Here is a 22,124-nt window from a genome sequence, read left to right on the forward strand (position 1 = left end):
GCTCAACATCACTAGCTATTAGGGAAATGCAAATCAAAATCACAATAAGATACCATCTCACACCTGTTAGAATAGCTATAATCAACAGGACAAGTAATAACCAATGTTGGAGAGGATGTGGAGAAAAAGGAACCTTCATATGCTGCTGATGGGACTGCAAATTGGTACAGCCAGTATGGAAAACAGTATGGAGTTTTCTCAAAAAACTAAGAATTTATTTACATATGATCCAGCAATTCCTCCACTGGGTATTTACCCCAAAGATTTGAAAGCCTGTATCCGAAAAGATATTTGCACACTGATGTTCATAGCAGCATTATTCACAGTGGCCAGGATATGGAAACAACCGAAATGTTCTACAATGGATGTTTGGCTAAAGAAACAGTGGTACGTATATACAATGGAATATCACTCAGCCATAGAAGAGGTGAAATACTGCCATTTGTGACAACATGGATGGATCTCAAGATAATCATGTTAAGTGAAATAAGCCAGATAGAAAAAATTGAAAATCACATGATATCACTTATATGTGGGATATAAACCTAAAAGCAACAAACAAATAGGACAAACAAACAGAGACTCATGGACATTGACTAAAGACTAGTGGGGACCAGAGAGAAGGGGGTCAGGGAGGATGGGAAAGGTAGATGGGGTAAAGGGAGTCAAATTTAGGGAGGTAGGAGAGGGTAAAGTGAGTAAAGAGGATCAGATATATGGTAGCTGAAGGAAACTAGTCTTTGGGTGGTAAACACAATAACATATACAGATGTCAAATTATAATGTACACCTGAAAATTATATAATTGTATTAGCCAATGTTATCCCAATAAACTTAATTAAAAAAAAAAAAACGCATTACTGAGCCCCACTCCTTCAGCTGCTGACTCAGTAGGTCTGGGATGGGGCCTGAGAACTTGCAATTGTAACAAGTTTCCAGGTGATGCAGTTATTGCTAGTTACTTTGAGAACCACTAGGCTAGATTATTCTGAGACAAATTATCCCAGGGAAGGTGCTTGGCAGAGGAAAGAGTAATGCTTTGGCTTTTGAGTTCCCAAAGCCTTCACAGTCAAAGGAATGAAAGAATTTAGAGCATACTCAATGCATTTGGGGAAAAAAAATTGAGGATTCAAATCAAGGCCTCTTGTACTCAAAACTACAGAATAGTTTTTCATATTAGAGGGGAGAAGGAGAGAGTCAGAGGGGAAATCAGGAGGTAGAGGGTTTGAGGATGTGAACATGAAAGGACCACACAGACGGGAGGTAAGCCAACTTCTATTCACCGTATGGTTTCTATCTGTGCAAATGTTGTCAATTACCTGCAACCAGGAGCTTTTGGGAAATGAGTTAATGTCTGTGGGCTTCCTTGCTCTGTTTTAAGGGCTTTGCTGTCCTCTTACTGTTGAGAATTGAGGACCTTCTTCAACAGAGTCTCATGGGAATAATGCCCACTTGTGCCCCAAGGCTTGACTTCAGTCCCTGTGCATTGTCCAGAGCATAGGTAACTATACCAATAACTCTCACTTCCACATCCAAAGACATCTTGCTATGATAAAGGACTGCGGCCTTGATCCAAGTACCCAACATCCTCAGGTAGCATGTACCCCATAAACTTTTCTCCTTAGAATTCTTCTCCCAAGCCTCCAACCTGAACATGGGTAGGTGGTGGATCTGAGCCTTGGGGAGGGCAGATACTGAGAACAGGAGGGACCATTCTCATGCTGGGTACTTTTGCATATATATCTCATTGAATCCCCACCACAGTTCTGACAGGTATGCATAATAAAGCCAGTTTAACAGGAGAGAACTGGGGTTCAGAAAGCGGAAGTAACGGGTTCAAATTCATACTCCGAATGTTGGAAAAGTACATACACCATGAAGATTCTTTACCTGCCAAGATGTTTTTAAACTCCAGACATCTCCTATCCCTCGGGGCAGTGATAGCATCTTCTCTTTTGTGTGCTGACCTTGCAATGCATCACACACAGCCTGGGTCTTCTCAAAGGAGGGTGAGTGCCATGCTTGGAAACTTGACCTGGACCAATTAACAGTGACAAGAACTGAACTAGAGCTGTAGGAGTGAGTCATTTACTAGCTTATGGTTTTCTGAGCAAGAGACAACCCCTAAGTTTCCACGATTATAAAATAGTGATAAGGCTATGTGCCTTGTAGGATTGTTGTGACAGCCAAAGGAAATAACATTTGAAAAACAGAATTTCTGACACCTGGGGAAGGAATAGGAAGACTCAGAAAAATTTATATTTTGTTGATTCCTTTTCCTGGCTGCACAACCTGATATTTCTATATCTGAGTTTCTTTGTGGGGTTGGGAGGATTAAATAAAAAACTTTAGTCTACGGCCATGCCTCCCTGAACATGCCTGATCTCATCTGATCTCAGAAGCTAAGCAGGGTCCGGCCTAGTTAGTACTTGGTTGGGAGACCATCTAGGAAGACCAGGTGCTGTAGGCATTAAAAAAATAAATAAGAATAGAAAACTTTAAATGAAGGTGTTTGCTACAGTATCATTGGACCCTTAACAAAGTGAATTTCCTGGTCCTTCTTCCCTTTTAATCCTAAATGATCAGTAGATGATGGATGGGATGGGTGGATAAATAAAATGGCACCTACACATTTTTCCAAAACACTGTGTCTGCTTTCACTTACATCTATTTTAGCACTCATAGAAAACCCCTGGAGATGGATATGGTTTTCCCTGGTCTGCAGATAAAAAAACCCCAGAAACCAATGTTCAGTGAGGTTGAGCGATTTGTCCAGGATTCATATGCTGGGAAGTAGAAACACAAATTTCAAGTCTAAGTCTGTTTTAGTTTGAGAAAAGAGAGGAGTAAAGAGAGGATAATCAAAAGAGTGAGAAAAAATGATGTTCGCAGTGGATTTCCAGAAGTAGAAAATGAATAGAAACTAGTAGGACTGAATTTACCATACATTACCTTCTGCATTCTTCTCATTTACTTTGTTGTTACTGATTTATGCATGGTATGACTTTATTCATTTAAAAAAATTAAAGTATAATTTACATATAGTAAAATTCTTCAAGTGTACAGTTCTGTAAGTTTTGACAAATGCATACGGTTTTGTAACCACTTCCATGATCAAGATATAGAACACTTCTATTCCTCCCCTCCCACTCCCCCCACCCCCATCTCCAGTTTACCAACCCTTCAACCCCTGGAACACTAATTTGTTTTTAGATCTTATAGTTTTACCTTTGTAAGAATGTCATATAAATGAAATTATATGATATTTGTCCTGTTGAGTCTGACTTCTATTATTTGGCATATCTGCATAGTACATCTTCAAATGTTTCTTCGGCTCAGTTCCTTGGTTGTAATTCTTGTAAACTGTTTTTTTTTGTGTGTGTGTGTTTTGTTTTTTTCTTGTTCTTTAGGGTGCAGAAGGGAAAACTCTGTAATTTTCCAAAGGCAATTTCTCTTTGCACAGTGGGAAAATAAAGGAAAGGTGGGGGGAAGGAAGGAAGGTTCAGTTGTTTTTTTCTTCCAATCTTCTATGCCCTAGGATATAGAGCAGAGAATTTGGTTAACTTTTTCTAATGTCAGATATGAAAACCCACATAATCCTAGGTCATCAGTCATTGCTAATTAAAACTTCAGGAGACTCCTAGGAATTGGGACAACTAAAGAGAAATGTCTTGATTTTAAGCAACATAAAGACTAACCCCTTTAAATAAGGTACTTGCTTGGAAGATAGGTTAGGTGGTAAATTAATTAGAGGTGAAGTAGGGCAGATGGGAGATGGATAATAAGGATAATGAAGGGTGTAGACTTTCACTGGCCAAAAGATATGGAGACCAAGGAATAAGTTTTATATCCATCTATCTATTCATCAACCCATTCATCATTCATCTATCCATCCATATATTCAACAATTATTTTCTGAGCACATATGTTACATGAGAGTGAACAAGATAAGTCCTCCTGCTCCTCAAAGGGGTCACAGGTAGGCTTTCAGATACAGTTGTGTAGGATATACACTGTATAACTCTGTAAAGGGGCCACCCTTTACATCATTGTATCTTGGGGGTTGTGCAATGTATAACCTGTGCAGCTATGCCACAACTTAAAGGGGAAAACAAACAAGCAAACAGGTGATTATGGTATAGTAAGTAAGATAAGAAGGGAGACTGTGGGAGAAGAGGGGAGGGACACTTAATCAAGTCATTGGACATGGGGGTGGGTTTCAAATGAGGTTTTCTGGAGGAAATGATATCTAAACTGAGCCCCATGGATAAATGGAAGCTAGCCAGGTGACTATGTGGGAAGGAAGAGTTCCAAACAGCTTTTAAAAACCAGCTTTTGAAAGGCCCTGGAGGCAAGAGAATGCTTGGTACATTTAGGGATTTGCAAGCAGTTTATGGAATGAGAGGAAGGGATGGGGATGGAATATGACAGATGAGTTTAGAGAGGGTGGCAAGCGCCACATCTTAGAAGGTTTTGTAGGACCAGCTCAGGAGCGCAAACTTTCTCTTGAGGCAAGTGAAGACCAGCTGAAGGAGGAATGTGGTCAGAGATACTCTTTAGAATGATCACTCTGGCTATTGGGTGGAAGATAGGTTGGAAGAGGACTAGACAGGAAGTGTGGAGTTTAGTTAGGAGGCTGAGGCAGTAAGCCAGTGCAAGATGAGAGGGCCCAGAGTAAGGTCTTGGTAGTGCATTTAGAAAGAAGGGGATGGAGATGAAATGTTAGGAGGTTGAATGTCAGGATTTGGTGGTTGGTTAGATGCCAGAAATGCTAGAAGGGTGAGGAATGAAGAATAATCCCTGGGTTCCTGGTAAATAGTGAGACCATATACTAAGCTGAACAAAGGAGGTGTGGCATTCATGAGTACAGTGATGAGCTCCATTTTGGATATGTTGAGTTCGAGGTGACTGTGGGATCCACAAGTGGAGATAACGGTGGCAGATATAGCTCTGATGCTCAGGAGGGTGATATGGGGGTACTCAAACTCCCACAGTCATTGGAGTTGATCACCCACAGACCTTGTGAGGAATGAGAGGAAATGAAGACCTAGATGAGAACTCCATAAAGTACCGAGGTGTATGGGACAGACTAGTTCAAGGAGAGAGACTGAGGAGAGTGACATCATTGTTTTCCTTCGTCCTGCTACTTTCTGGATTGCCAAGTTTGGCTTTGGGTAAAGTAGAGTGAAGTCAGGGTGATCTCTGAGCTCTTAAAATATTCATCACTGCACTCCCAACTTTTGGCAGAGAGCCTGGCAAATAGAGGTACTGATTGAATGTTAGTTTTTAAAAAATGATTGAATAAATACATTAAAAAGTGCGACTACAAAGTACTGAGACTTTGAAAACAATATATCAGTGTTTATACATCTAAAAACATGTTGTTCTCTGCAAAGCAGTTGCCTTTGTGAATCCATTTTAGAAATGCCTTTCGAAGTATATAAGCAAAGACAGATACCATATAGGAAAAGATCTATATATCTGACTACATGAAAGTAAAAAAGCAATTTAAAAAATCATTAAAGATTGAAAGGCAGCTAACAAATTAGAGAAAATGAAATACATGACATACAAAGGGTTTGCTTTTTTTTGTATATGAACATTTCTTTAAAAAACAACATAAATATTTCAATATAAAAATAAGCTAAAGTCATGAACAGGCAACCCACAAAAGAACAACTGCAAATAAATAAATCTATAAAAGTTACATCTTATTAATGATTAAAACATACACCTTAACATAATATTTTTTACTTATCAATGTGGCAATGAATTTTGAAAGTTTTTAAAAACTGCACATAAACTTGGTCCAGAAATCTTACTTCTAGAAATTTATATTAAGTAAATAATCAGGGATGCACAAAAATATATATATAAATACAAGACTATTCATTAATTTTAATGGCAACAAAATTGGAAACACAAAAATAATAACAGGAAATTTCAAATAATTTTGTTTTTGATTTTTTCTATTATCTACTTTTTACAGTAAAAATGGCCTTTGCAATATTAGAAAACGAATACATACTACTTTCTTTTTGCATAGGGAAAAAAGTCACCTTGACTATAAATATTCTTTTTGAGGCCTACCACTATTCAAAAACATTCCAGGGACCCCTATTTATCAGTCTTAAGCGCTAATTTCTGAGCTACTTAGGAAATTGATCTTATTACTCTATAGTTACCATTTCATTTGGATCAAATACAGCTGTCACTTAGTTCCATTGCCCACCTTATTCGTCTGCCTCTATACCAAAAGACTTTAGGGTCTTGTGAAAAATCACTTTCTCAAAGTATGAAAATTTCCCCTTCACCGAAGAAATACAAAGGAATATTGTTTGGATTTTAGGAATATATATACTCTTGCATGTATATTTTTATGCTTATCATGGCACTTGGCATATGGAACTCAATAAATAGTAGCAGTTGTTATTCTCCTTTTCTTATTTTGTTTTATTTATTTCCGCAGTTGTCTAGGAGGCCAGATTGCCGAGGCCAGATGGGTGAATTCTCCAGCCAATGCTTTTGATGAAATACTGACTCATTCTATCAGTATTTTGGGGTGGACACTCTGTAGCCTCCTACCTTAAAATGTCAAGATTCCAAGACCCAGACAAGCAAATGAATAATGTCCAAATAACTACCCTAGCAACATCCATGGACTGTGGGATTGGACACTGTAATTCTTCAACACTTATCAATAAATTATCTTTAAGATAAAAGGCTGAGTTTGAGGCCGAGCCTTGGTCTGCCCTCCATTGCCATTTAGGGGTAAGGAGGGGAAGTGCTGCCTCTCCTTCTGGTAGTACCATTTGGAAAAGACTGTGGATTACACAAATGTTACCATTTGCTTGTCTCCCTCAGTTCCAAAGCTGCATCTGGAGGGGGAAGAGAAATCAGTGAATCTAAGTTCTATCATAGCTGCATGACCTCGAGTAGTCACCTTCTTTCTCTGTGTTTCAGCCTGTTAAAACGAGCATATAGTAATGGCTATTTCATTGGGGTATTATATGATGAATTGAGGTAGCAAAATAATCACATAAAATAAGGTCTGATACACTGCAGGCTCCACAGATGGTATCTCTAGTATAAGATTCAAAGCACATGATTAAACCATATTTCCTGGGGGGTTAGAGGTAGGTGTGTAAAGACATCATAAATAGGACTAGATGGGGTTAGAAACTCTCTTTTCTTTCCTTGAAATGTCATCATTGCACTTCTCGCTATTCTCTTCAATGAATTCAGTGCTGCGGCTGCCTCCCTAACAGGCAGGCTCTGACCCCCTGGAAGACCTATTTGGTTTGGAGAGAGTGGAGGAGAGCAGGGAGTGGAAGGCTTGGAACACAGAATCAAAAAAGCCAGAACCAGAGTGTAGAGCTGGAAAAAGGGAATCAGGGATAGCAAATCGTTTTTGTTTTGCATATCCAATCTGATTTGGGGAGTGGATTAATGTGCTGAAAAGGGATCTGCGCCTGCATCGAAGAATGAATATTTTCAATGGAGTATACAGATGTCGTGTTATAAAGTTGTACACCTGAAATTTATATTACACTGTTAACTAACATTACCCCAATAAACTTAGTAAAATAAATAAAATGAAAATTACAAAAAATTTAAAAAGAATGAGCGTCGTGGTCAATTATCAATGTCTGCTGTTGGTTGTGGGATAGGGAACTGGTGATGCGTATGCCACGTATTTGCCCCTCTGTGGTCTGGCAAAGTGCTGTTCAGTTGTGTGGTCCATGGACCAATGCTGATCTGTAAGCTGTCTGAACTGGTTTGCAACAAGGTAGAAACTGAAATAGAGAGTGTTTAGAAATTTGTATAGCTATTTGACCGAGTAATTTTATTGAATCTATTAAATCTAACTCAACCTGTTGAATTTATTGACTCTAACAATATAATATTCAGGCTTCTATTCTGTATGTCTTTTTTCTTATTTTTTTTTTCTAGTAATTACCTCTATTGTATTTTATAAAATTGTCAGTCCATGACAGATTGGAAAAATAAATGGTACTTCACCGAAGAGACTTTAAAAAGCACTGTCTAAGAGCTTCAGGCAAAGGGGCAAACAGAGTCTTTTCTGCTTCTATTTGAACTACCCAGCTTATTAGAATAGAAGAGAACAGAATAATAAGGAATAGGTATTACTTAGTTTTCTGCAAATCTCCTTCAGGGACATGCAGTGGTGCCTGGTGGAGAGGTCAGACGTTTGGGATCCTGGCTGCCTTTGACTCAGAGAATGGTCAGTAAACTAAAACTGTCTTTTTTTTTTTTTTTTACCTTTTGTTTTCCTTAACATTGATTGCTTTTAGGGGGAAAAATACAAATACAACAAGTTCTCACAAGAATTTCTGATGTGGAATTGTTTCCATCTATATAGCTCTCGTGGAGAATATGGGAAGAAGATGCACACATGTGTATTTAAATGCCTCATGTGTGGCTGGCCCTAAGATGCCCCACTGAGTGAATGATACAGGTGGCAGATGTGGTGGACTGCCTGCTATCTCAGTTCTGGTTCTTAGAGCTAAGGGTACATTTACTTCCTCTATTCAACTTAGCTGCGGGTTTGTGCAATTTGCTTTCTATAGCAGGCTGAGCAGTTTGTGGAATGACAATTACCAGTAAATCATTTATATTGAAATCATAAAATAAGAAGCCTATGGTGGGGAAAGCAGAGCAAAGCTGAAGGCTTAGAAAATTGTAATCATGTGGGCAGACAACTCACAGGAAGGGTGGGTAGGTGGATGACAGCCCTGCCCCTCACCTGGGAGCTATTCAGCTCCACCCAGAAGCAAGAATATCTTCTCTGTAGCTGAGGCTTTGCACCGTGGCTCAATTCTCAGTGAGTGTGGGACCAGTATTGATAGAGGTTGCATAACATAGTGGTCCATAGCCAGGATAGAGTGAGACAGACCTAGCTTCAAATTCTGATCCACTGCTTACTAGCTGTGCCATCTTGGGTAAGCTGCCTGCCTTACCTTCATGACTAACAGTTTCCAGATTTTTAATATGGGGATAATATTAGGACCTCCTTCTAGGGTACTCAAAATCTAAACTCACAAATAGTCAGGGCCCACTGGGGCATTTCCTTAGCATATTTTCATGGAGTGGGCTCTAAAAAAAAGTTGAGCTGGGTTGAATATGAGAGGCTATCTTGTCCAACTCTCTTATGTTTTCACTTGGGGAAACAGAAGCCCAGAGATGAGAGTGAAATTACTTGAGATTAATTATCCAATTAGTATCAGGATCGAGTCTAGATCCCAGGTTTCTTGACTTTCCAGCTAGCTAAGAAATTCAATACTGCTTTGTCATTCAAGTTCAAAAGTGCTCTGAAGCCAAAATGGTTTCCTAGTTTTTAGCTTACTTAGTGTCTGTAGCCAAGGTCTCAGCTTGATCTTGAGTGGGACTTCAGATCAGAATCCCAGCTCACCAGAACATCAGTGTCTCCTGGGAAAGAACTCATCCTAAGAGGGGAAGGCACCCAACATAACCAGCTTGATTCATAGCAAATTATGGTCCTCAGAGGGGTCTCTGTGCACAGTGTGGTGGTTCTCCCTTGGTTCTGGGCTCAGTGCCAAACACTTGTGTCAAGGTCCTTGCAAGGACTGTAAGTGACATGTTTTATTAAAAATTCTGAATGTTTTGAGCATGATCAGCACTACTGTGTGACAATTCTCACAGAGAGTAGCATGATAGGAAGTGAGAACCATTCACCCCACTTGGCCACTATATCACAGGACAGCTTGATCACCTGGAGGCAGAAGATGTTGCTGTTCAGAGGAGACACAGGGACAGTGTGGGGTTCATTCAAAATATAGCCCCTCCACATACTCAGAAGACCAAAAGGGCTCCTTAGTCCCAAGGAGGACAGTGGACAGTGGACATGGTTCTCTCTCGGCAATGCCTGCTTCCAAGGACATTCTGTGCTGTTCCCGTGGGAACTCTCTGTTCCCATGGATATTATCTGCTCACTGTATTAGAGAGGGTGGCTGGGCCACCATTCTCTTGGACGCTATCTGCAAGTCCCCCTCCCTGGCTTGGGAATAAAACATTGCTTGCCTTTGGCCGGGTGCCTTCTCCTGTAGCTCCAACCAATCAAGTGCTGAAGCTTCTCTGTATCATGAGTAATAAATGGCATGTCTCACTCATTTTGTCTTCCTGTTGGTCCAGGTACAGGTTCCTGGCCTGGAGCTACTGCGTTATAGACACCTAATGGGTTCAAGAGAGAGCAGGCAGAGGCCTTCTATGGTGGAGATAACTCTATTTGTGATGTATTAGACGCTGCTAGTTGACTACCTAAATACCATTCCCTCTTTGCTAACTGAACTAATAGAGGCAATGTGTCTGGCCCAGATTATGGATGTGGTCAATTATAAGAATTCCATACCCCACTTTCCCAGGCTTCCTTGAGGTTAGGAATGACCATGTGATCTAGTTCTGACCAATGCATCCTAAGTGACAATCTGGGGAACTTTGGGACTTTGGGAAAATATTTGGGGTATAAGCTTGTGGGTCTTGACTCCTTTCTTTCCTGCCTCGAATGTAGATTTGATAACTGGAGCTGCAGCAGCCATTTATTTAGGATCTCTGTTGGGTGATTCAGGCAAAACAAAACAAAACAAAACTACTTCCTATTTATTTATGCCACAAATGTCAGGGTTTTGTTGTTGTTGTTGTTGTTGTTGTTCTTTGGGGTAGAAAGCAGTCCTAACTTGATAAATGAACACGCATAAAGAACACACACTGGGGGATTCCAGGAATGAAAGTCTTGGAAGGCAAATGAGGTCTAAAGAGAGCAATTTGGATTATAGTATAGTATTTCAGTAATGAGCTTCAAAGCAAAAAAGATTAATAAGAGGCATAGCATTGGAAAGGAAGCAACAAATATGTCACCATTTGTAGATATTTTGATTGTGTCTGTAAGAAAGTCAAAAAATTCTATGCAAAAACAATTACATTAAGTGAATTTAAGGTCACTGGATGCAGGGACAATGCAGACAAATCATTTCATTTCTCAATACTAGCAACGAACAAAAAACGAAATTAAAAAAATCTATTTATAATGGCATAAAAGACAATTTATCTAAGAATAAATTGAATCAACGATGTATAAGACCAAAGAAAACATTCCTACAAAACATCATTGAAAGAAATTACACATGATCCAAAAATAGAGGGCTATTTCATTTGGAAGACTCGCTATTGTAAAAAGGACAATTCTTACCAAATTTGCCGATAATTTTAATGTAATCCTAATTTTAAAAAATCCCACAAGTATTTTGGTAGAGATTAACAAGCTTGGGAAAGAGTTAAGAGCCAAAGCAATCCTGAAGAACAAGGCTGTGTTAATTACTATAGCTTTGTTACCATTAGATGTGAAGATGTAACATAAAGCTATAGTAATTAAGACAGCGTGATGTTGGTCCAAGGACTGGTCCCAGAATGGGACAGAGAAACAACTACACGGATGAAGCACAAATATTATTAGGAATAAAAGAAGCTAGACACAAAAGGTTATATATTGTGTAACTATATTTATATAAAGTTCAAAAATGGGCAAAGATAGTAGGATCTTAGATGGTAAAAAAATCAGATTGCTAGTTACCTGGGGCCAGAATTGAGGGTAGAGGTGGGGTGGCAGCAGAGGTAGGGACTGGAATTGAACAGGAGGGCAGTTTTGGGCTCTGATCATCTTCTGTTTCTTGATCTGAGTATTGGTACTGAGTTTTCACTTTGTGGAAAATTCTTTGAGCTGTACATTTGTGATGTGCACTTTCCTGTATGTCCGTTATCCTTTTATAAAACACTAACAATTAAAATTTTAAAAGAGTGTGGGCTGCAGAATCAGACAATTTGGTTCAAATTCTGGCTTGGACTGTATTATTGTGTCCTTGAACAAGTCTCATGTGTAAATTGGAGATGAAAATGTTACCTGCTTCTAGAACTGTTGCAAGGAGCAAATGAGTTTATTCATACATGTAAAACCCTTAAAGCTGTATCTGGTAACTAGTAAGCACTCCATCAAGATTGGCTATTCCTATTATGTGACTGATTTGCAACCCAAGCCAGGTGAGAAACAAAGGTTACACTTGATAGTTAGGGAAAGAACAGGAAAGAGATTAATGTCTGGGTTTTGCAGTTTAAATGATCAAAAAATCAAGATGGTCTCCCAAACTATTTCCTTGTACATTTGCTAGCTAAAGATTTTCCAAATCAAGATGGATTTGAGCCCCTCTCAAAAGACCTTGAGATCCATCACGGAGTCTAATTATTCATGAGCTTGTTAGTTAGTTCTGAACTTGAAGAAAAAAGTTTCCTCATTAAGCTTGCAAAATTAAAAAAAAATGATAATTCAAATTATCTGCTCACTAATTTGCTGACTGGCTAAAAGCCTAAAATTGAGTACTACTCTTAGCTTTTGGCTTACAATTGCCCTCTCCAAGATATTCCTAGTTATAAATTGCTAAAGGGCAGACTCAGGATTCGTGATAATTCTAGGTCATTGCTGGCTAGAAAGACCTCACTCTGCCTTTCACCTGGCTATCTACCTTTAATTATGAAAGGAAAGCTTTTGTCCTCCAATAAGAGGGTTTTGAGGTTTCAGAGATCAGCCAGGGAAGGTAGAGAACGTTGTGTCCTGGGAATCACCTTGGTGGAGGACATAGAACCATGGATCCCCTGCGGTGGAGGGACAAAGTAAGAGCTAGTAACAATCCTGCTCTTTAGAACAAAAGCCTGCTGGCTGGTTCAAATGTCACCTGCTCTTTTTCTTTTTTCTAAAGATAGGAAATTAAATGACCACACCCGCATGAAGCCTTTGGAACACAGGGCTTATCTTTGCAGAACCCCGGGGCAAATTAAAACAGTAGAAAGCTCTGATACAAAACCAAAGCTGCTCAGAATAATGTTACTTTCTCTGGTACTGGCAACCTATAAAGGCAGTACATGCATTCATTTCTTTTTGGGGGGCCCTGCAGCCATCTCAAAGTCAGTCCCTTTCCTAGCTAGAGAGAAATGGATGTGGGTATGGAGGAACAGCTGGGCTCAGTGGGGATAATTATTACACTTCATAGTCAGAGGAAGACTCTTTGTTTAAAGGCCAAAGTAGGCAGTGATCTATGAAGCTCAGCTACACAAAGTAAGAAGGAAAATAAAAAGTGGTTAAGAGCTGGTGTGGGGTTCCAACCCAGTTTTGCCAATTAATAGATGTGTGACCTTAAGGCTTGTGAACTTGAATCCCCTCACCTATTCAGAGGGTCCAAGAGCACCTCCTTCACAGGTGGTGGTGAGAATTAAATGAGAAAATGTGTGGAGAGTACTTAACACATTCTGGCACATGGCAGGCCCTCTGTGAATGATAGCTTTGTGTTTATTATTCATGTCAAGTGATGCCTCTCATGGATTCTGAAATTATAGCCAGTCTTTGACATCCCTTCTCCGCCTTGAGTCTTCCAAATGAATTTTGTGGTTGGAATGTTTGCCTGTCTCCGGTGGTCTGGTGTTCTAGTTAATCAGGCCATGAATGTCTGTCCCTTTGGAGACATTTCGCTGGGATAATTGGTAAGAAATTGAGTTAGGGGCTGCTACAGTTTTCTCAAGGTCATCCAATCATGCATCTCTCACGTCTGCCTGGGTAGCCTGGCTTTTGTCTCCATCTTCAAAAAGCTGTAAGCGTGGGTGTGAGGTGAGTTGAGACCTCAGCAGCTGCTCCTGCCATTTGGAGAGGTGCCAGTGAGAGAGGGAAGAGGCGCACGCCCACGTTTGTTTGCTTTTGTCTGTCCACAGCTGGGAGAATAAGAGCTGGGAGCTCTCTCCTAGACTATATCCTGTTTATACTGCTGGCTTGGCCCATTCATGCTTGCAAATTCCAGATTTTGACCCTACCTTTCTTTCTGGGGTCCTCCCTCAAAAAACGATAATATCAATAATAATAATATCAGTTACCATTTTGTATCCCCTTCTCACAAGAGATAGCTATGGGATCACATACTGACTTGGTCATTTATTAGCTCTATGAATTCCAATAATATGCCTTATTGGAATCAGTGATTCTCAAAACTTGCTATATAGTAGAATCATCTAAGGAGACTTTAAACATTCCAATGCCCAGGCCACACCTACTAATTACACCAGAATCTTTAGGGCAGGACCCAAGCATCAGCATTTTTAGCTGACACCCGTGTGCAGTGAGCTAACTCTCCAAGATAGCTCCTTGTACTCAGTGTAGTCCCCAGACCAGCTGTATTCATATAACCTGGAAGCTTGCTAGAACTCCTGTACCCCAAGCCCCACCCAGACCTACTGAATTAGAATCCCCAGATAATTCTCCTGTACATTAAAGTGCATGGAGAAAAACACTGGCCTTATTAGTAAATTATAGGTAATAATAGCCACTGTTTTTCTCAAACTTACCTGCTCATAAGGGCCACCAGGAGTGCCTGATGAAACTGCAATTTCTGTAGGCCTCATCCCAGTTTCACAGAATCAGAATGTCCAGGGAGAGAGTTTGGGAAACCATATTTATACCGTGTTCCCCCCAGGTGATTCTTATAACCGGGCAAGTTTGTGAAACACTGAGTTGAATCTTCAAAGAATTATTGTCAGGATTAAGTGAGAAAATAAAGCTCTATTTTCATTATTATTATTATTATTATTATTATTATTATTATATATTGAGGGTACATTATTGTGTGATACAATGCTAGCTGCTTTGTGTTAACTTTCATTGAATGAGATAAATATTTTTGTCTTAATTTTACAGAGAAAGAAAACGAGTTTCAGAGAAGGAAAGTGACTTGCTCTAGGTCACACAGCTGGGGCACAACTTAAGCCAGGCTGACTCCAAAGCCTGAACTCACCATTCTCATGGGAGTTCGGTTCATGCTTTTCTTTCCTTTTAGAATGAATTTCACCTTCAAGTGAGCTATTAAAATTTCGGATTCATCTACCGATTCACATACCCACCCACCTGGTTTACTCATCAAATATTTTTTGAGTGCCTACTTGTGGGTGAGACACTGTGCTAGGCAGTGAGGGTGTAGCTATGAACAACACTAGCATGGTTCATTGGAATGTAGAGTTCAGTGAGGGAGACAGATGATGTACAGCTCATCCCACAAGCAGTTAATTAATTACAATTGAAACAAGTGCTAGAAACACAGCATACTTTGAAAGCACAAAATAAGGGACCCTAACCTAGTCTGTGGAGCCAGGGTAGGCTTCCTAGGGGAAGCCACATTGATGATGCAATTTGAAGGATGAGAAGGAGTTAGTGGGGAAGAGGTGAGGGAACAGTGTAGCAGGCAGAGGGACCAGCATATGTGAGGCTTGATAGCATGATATATTTGTGGAACAATAGACTCAGGCTCCAGGCTTCCGACACAGAGTTTTACTTACATGAATACAGTCTCTGCCCTGGTACCAGAGTGAGCTAAAATACAGATATTCCCACTCCAACTCGCTGTTTATAAACCCTCAAAAGTTCTCTTTCTCTGACTAGATCAAGTCCCAACACCTTGGCCAGGAATTTAAGGTACTTTATTGTCTTATCACTGTCATCTTAATGATGATATCTCATATTCTGGTCATGCCAAACTATGTATGGTTTCCTTAATATCTTTTTTCAATGAGTCCATGTCTTATCATAAGTGACTCATGATCTACCTACCTGTCTATCTTTTTTCCTTCCTTTTTTCCTTCCTCTCTTCCTCCTTCCTTCCTCTGTCCCTCCTTCCTTCCCTTCCTTCCTTCTTTCCTTTCTCCATGCATCCATCTACTCATCCATCCATCTATTTATTTTGGAAGGAAGAGGTGACTATTCTACTCATTACAGAATTAAATGTTCTTCCTTTTTTCATCACTCCCCAAGTGGAGTTACTTGACTCAAGCACTATGCTCCCATGGTACTTCATTCATACTTTCTTATAGTTAAGGCTAACTCAGACACATGGGCACCTTGGGCAGTGTTTTATCTAGGATAGGCCAGATTATGCTTCAGTAGTAACAAATTAGCCCTGAAATTTCAGTGGTTGAACTTAACAAAAATTTGTTTATTTTTTTTAAACAACTGTATTGAGATAAAACTCACACACTGTAAAATTCAACCATTTAAATTCAATGTACAGTGTTCAATTCAATCGCTTTTTTTAATTTTTATTTTTTTTTTTATCCTTTGAGAAGATTCACTTTGGGCCTGCGTTACAACTAGAAACAAGGGCATCTTATATTGGCTAATACGAGTATTAACATGCATTTATGGGATTCCAGTAGATAGAGCAAATGACTTTTAATATGCTCAGATTTGTACAACTATCATTACTATTTAATTTTAGAACATTTCATCACCTCAGAAAGAAACTCTGTACCTATTAACAGTCTCTTCCTAGTCCCTCTCCCAACCCAGCCCTAGGCAACCACTAATCTAAGATTTGCCTATTCTGGATATGCCATGTAAATGGCATCATGTAACATGTGGCCCGCTGTGTCCAGTTTCTTTCATGTAACGTAATGTTTTCAAGGTTTGTCCATGCTGTATCACGTGTCAATAGTTCTTTCCTTTTTATTACTGAATAATATTCCGGTTTATTATGTACCACATTTTATTTATCCAATTATCAGTTGATGAACAGTTGTTTCACTTTCGAGTTTTTATGGACAAATTTATTTCTTGATTGGTCAGAGTCCACTGAAACCTCATTCAACCCCCTTCCTGCTCCATGTGCTGACACTGAACGATGTAGGCAGCTTCAGTTTTCTGGCTTCACCGACTCAACACAAGACCTCCATATTCGCCATGGCAATGGGAAGAGAAAAGCAATGAGAACTCATATCTGCTCTTGGGTGCTTAGGTCTAGAAGTGACACATGTTGCCTCTGTTTACAGCCTGCTGACCAGATGTAGTCACAAGGACTCTGGTAGTGTACTCTTCCTGAGGGCTCAGAAAAAGGAAGAGAAGCACCAGATACTAGTGAGCCCAAGTAATGTCTATCCCTGGAAGGCTAATAATTTGGCATCTCTTCAAACCATTATTCTTAAAATATTTGTTAAAAGGGTATTTAGAGAAGAGGCTGAATATTGTTGGGTATTAAGAATGAAAATAAATAGGACTCCTCTTGGCAGTATTTAGTCTTTCCGTTGTCCAAGCAAAACAGCTCTGGAATCAAACTTACATCTCCATTTAGCATAACAGAAGGCCTGCCATTAATTTGAAACTTCCTCTCTGAAAGATGAGTTAGGGACCCATAATTATTGGCTGTGCTTTTTAGGTGTCTTATCACCTACATAAGTGGTTCATCAGAAAATCCTTCCCAACTATCCACAGTACTCTCCTCAGAAGGAATTCTAAGAATGGAGTGGTAGAGACAGCTAACTGCCTACCTAACACCCATTCTCCTTATCTTATTTCTGAGGATAGTATGGTAGCAAGAGTTAGCTGCCTACCTAGTTACCATTCTCCTTCTTTTTCCATAATCACAGGACTCCGTTGGGAGTAACAACATACCCACATTAAAAACTATATTTCTTAGTCTCCCCTGAAGATAAGAGTGGCCAAATGACAATACTTAGGTGGGGCTTCCAGGAAAGCTCTTCCAAAGCCATTGACTGTGCTGAGTCACCTCTCATAATCTTGTCTCTTGCTACTACTTGGAACATAGATATGATGGCTTGAAATATAGCATTAGTCTTGTCACTAGGAGGTGATTTTGAGCATAGAAACTATTAGATAAACAATATTTCTGGATATTGGAGTTATCACACCTGCCCTGAACTATCCACTTCCAGACTTCTTTTATGTAAAAAAAGCAGAAGAGAAAATAAAGATATGATTAAGCTATTGGAGTTGGGTCTCTGATTCAGCTGGTGTTACAGTCAATCCTCAGCTCCAGGCTTGTGGCGGAGGAAATGATTTGGAGAAGTAAGGATAAAAGTTGCCAAAATGGTCAAAGACAAGACAAGGACTTGCATCCTATGAACAAGGGGGAAGTGTTGGGATTGCGAAGGGAAGGGGATGAGAAAAGGGAGGGACAAGTTAGAGACGTTAGACAAAGGCTGGTTACTAGTTAGGAGAGTCGATTCGGAATCAGACAGTGCTGAGTTTAAATCTTGGCTTCACTCATTACTAGCTTCATGTCCTTGGGCATATAGTAGGTGTTCAATATAATGTAATAGTAATATTAATAGTAAAGAGTTATATAACAGTTTTGATGTGTCAGGCACTGTACTTTACATATATTAATTCATTGAATCCTCACAACAACCCTCTAAGGTAAATATTATTATCCTCATTTTCTTTCTTTTTTTCTTTTTTGCTTTGTATTTATTTATTTATATTTTATATTAGTTTCAGGTTTACAGGACAATGGTTAGACATTTATATAATTTATAAAAGTGATCCCCTCAGTTACTCTAGAATCCATCTGGCACTACTCACAGCCATTTCAATAATATTGACTATATATTCCTTATGCCGTACTCAACGTCCCCATGACTATTTTGTAGCTACTAAGTTGTACTTCTTCGTCCCATTCCCATTTTCTAAATAAGCAAACTGTGACACAGAGACTTTAGGTAATTTTACCAAGGTCGCAGCTTATAAGTGTCGGAGGCATGATTTCAACCATCTGCGCTCAAAACTATATATTATTAAGAAATTTATCTACTTAGCAAATTGATTGGATTTTCAGTCTCCTAAATCCACTTGCTTTAAGTCCAAAGTGACACTGTATAAATGACTGCTTTGTTGACAAGGAGCAGAGTTGATTACCTTCTCTGGCATATGCTTGCCCTAGTTCATAACAATGCAAAATTGGCAATAACTACTATTATTGTGGTTAATTGAGCGCATATCAAGCATCAAATGCCATTTAAGAGGCTTTCACTTATGCTGTTTTCTAAAATCACTAAATTAGTCCTATGAGACAGGTAATACTATTTTTACTTAATAAATGTAGAATTCTGGCCCTAGAGAATTGAAGCAACTTGCTCAAGTTTTCATGGGTAATAAGTGGAATCAGGACTCAGACTCAGGTGTAGCTGAAGGCAAAACTGGAGCTCTTTCTACTGAGTGACACTCTGTTTGTGGCAGGTGGCAGGTTGGAAAGGCTGGGTAGAGAGTGCAAGCAGGTTGGGCAGAGGAGAGAAGAGGCGAGAGGGAGGTAGGGAGGCATGAACAATCAGTATAGGGTTAATGGGAACCAGACTCAGAGTTGCTCAAATCATGGGAGTTAGGGCTTTGGTGCCTGTGCTTAATTAATCTTCACGAGCCTCTCTGTCAGTGTAACTGTTAAGTTTTATTTATAAGCTTCTGAATCTCTAACAGCAAGTTGGTAGAGTAGAAAAATCAGAGGGTTTGAATATCTGTATTCTTTGTTCAGTGTTGTCAATAATTTGCCCTGTATTCTCAGAAAAAAAAAAATTTTATTCCTGTACTTTACTTCTCTTAAAATAAAGTTAGGATTATTTAGGACAAGCCGTTGGGAGGATCAAATGAAGCATTTGATTTCTAAACATTACTTATTTGTATTTAATTAAATAGAACACTTATTATACATTCAAAATTTGTCAGCGGAAAAAATTAGAGGCCTGAAAGAAGCAAGAAGGAAAAAGAATGTAAATATCCTTTGTGGTACCCACCATTCCTTGTCTAATCCATGCCAACCTGTCCCCCAATTTTCCCAGCTTTTTTTTGCAGCTGGGGTTGCCATGTGACCCAGTTCTAGCCAATGAGATAAAAGTGTAAGGCTTTTGCTTTTCTGGCTCCAATGAGCAGATGGAGCTCATGTCATCTCTTGTCCCTTGAATGTGGGATGTAACGTGTGGAGCTGCAACCATCTTGAGACCACAGGGAAAGGCCAAGGGAACTGCACAGATGGCTGGCCTTGACAATGCTGTCTTGCTGAGCCAGTTCCAGCAACCACCTACCTCCAGACTTCTTATTTTGTGAAAAGAATAAACCCTTGTTATATTAAGCCACTGTTAGTTGGGTTTTCTGTAGACTCAATAATGCTATCAAGGACCCATACTTTTGTTCTCTTTTTGCTCTGCTCTGCTTAGCTTTTTGTCTTGTCGCCTGATGGTTACAAAATGGCTGCTGCAGCTCCAGGTATCATATTCTTGTTTAAGGCAGGATGAAGAGGTTAAAGGTAGTTCACTTTTATCAAGAAAGCAGCGTTCTGTTTAAGTCTCAATAGCCAGAACTAGATAACATGTCTGTAGATCTATAAAGAAGACTGAAAAAGTAAACATTTAGTTTTCCCAGACTTTTTTTTAGTGGGAGCAGTTAAGGGAGAAGAGTGGTGGTGGTGGCTTTTTGGTTAATCGGTCTGCCACACGAGGCCCAAGTTTCTAAGCATTTTTAAAGAGTTGATCTACAGAAGTAACATTCTTGAAAGGGCTTTATAAACCAAAAACTTCTGTGCAAATTTGAAGTATATAATTTATTAGAAGTGATGCTTTGTTCCTCGGCAGATTGAATATGTAGTTTTATTGCTAATCCCTGAGCAACTGCTTTGCTAATTGGCCACCTCTGGTCAGAAAGACATTGTTAAAATATTCTTTTTATAGAAATAGCTTTCTTAAACCCAGTGACCAAATTACTTGTTTATACCCTGTTTTGATATTTAGTCATCTACCACTGGGGTGTTAGAGAAACAGCATTAGGCATGGGATCCAAAGACCTGAGTTTATTTCTTAGCTCTGTCACCTGACCACAAGGAAGACAATTCTTCAGGCCTTGGGTTCCTTACCTGTAGGGTGTGAAAAGTAACTTCTACTCATGGCATTGCTAGGGGGAGAAGAGGAGATTATGGATGAGGAAGTGCTGTGAAATGGAATAGAAATACTGGTAGTTGTTGTTTAGCAGTCATTCTTACTGGCCACTTTGAGAACTATTGAATCAGAAACAGAGTCTATGGTTCGCTGGTAAACATATTCTCCAAGAAGAGGGGAAAAAAAACCCAAAACTTGATTTGTACTGTTTGACAATATCCATGGAAAGAATACTCTCACCATGGCTGATTGATTTCAAGCTACCAACAGTTTAAAAAACAACTGCAAAATTTCCAAATATTTAACACATCTTGTTAGCTGGTATAAGCCGGCTCTAGCATACCATTGGCCCAGAGCACAGAATCAGCCACCTTGTAGTAAAGTGTTCTGACTAGGCCAGAATCGACATTTGGATACACTTGGCAGGTATAGTTATCAGTCATCTCTCATTTCATTCTCCCTTTCTCCAATATCTATTTTCACACACACACACACACACACACACACACGTGAAAGGGATTTATAAACTCCAAAAGACCATATTCATGCAAATTGTTTCATGAACTGATTTTTAGTTGTGAATAGTTCTAGGCCTATAAAGAAGGGATTAGAATTACAAGTGGAGAGAAGTCATTGAGAACTAATCTGCATGTGCTATTCACTCGATTGGTAAGTCATAGAAACCCAGCTCTAACTGATTTAATAAATAAAGTAAGTTTATTGGCTCGCATAACTGACATGTTTAGGGATCGCTTCAGGCAAGGCTTGATCCAGGTGCTCAAACAATGTAACCAGGATCTCAGGCAGGTTTTCACTTTACTGTGACAAAATGGCTACTAGCAGTTCCCGTTTAGCCACCCTGGTGAAAACAGAGCACTTCTTTCCTGATAGGCCCAGTGAAACTCCTAGGAATTTCTGATTTTTTTTTTTCAGCTGGGGTCATGTGCTAATCTCTAAGCCAACCACAGTTAACCAGAGAAGATATAGTACTCTCAGTGGCCAGGCCTGAGCTATGTGATCATTCCTGGAGCTGGGGATGTAGTCTGCTTATATAAGCCAATGAGCTGAGAATGATGATGCTGGTTTCCCAAAGAAAAAATGAAATTTTGTTACTAGATGAAGAGGGGATCAGTGCTTGGCATATCAAAACACCAGATGTCTATTACAAATCTGATGTGCTTCCTGTTGTCTTGGGGATATCTGCATGGCATGAAAGACAGAAGTTCCAATTATAGATCAGCTATTCCTTGGCTTCAGCAGCCTGTGGTACCCAAGGAGGTTGGTTATATTGACATTAATACTCATACTTTTTTCATTAAAAAATTTGCTTTTAGAGATAGGCCCTATGATATTTC

General features: G+C 39.5%; 1 pseudogene; it reads left to right on the forward strand.

Moving 5' to 3' along the window:
- The first annotated feature begins 2,351 nt into the window (after window positions 1-2,351).
- On the forward strand, window positions 2,352-2,470 carry LOC118602001 (annotated as a pseudogene).
- Window positions 2,471-22,124: the final 19,654 nt, after the last annotated feature.

Source organism: Rousettus aegyptiacus, unplaced genomic scaffold, assembly GCF_014176215.1.
Source record: "Rousettus aegyptiacus isolate mRouAeg1 unplaced genomic scaffold, mRouAeg1.p scaffold_m13_p_4, whole genome shotgun sequence".
NCBI lineage: Eukaryota > Metazoa > Chordata > Mammalia > Chiroptera > Pteropodidae > Rousettus > Rousettus aegyptiacus.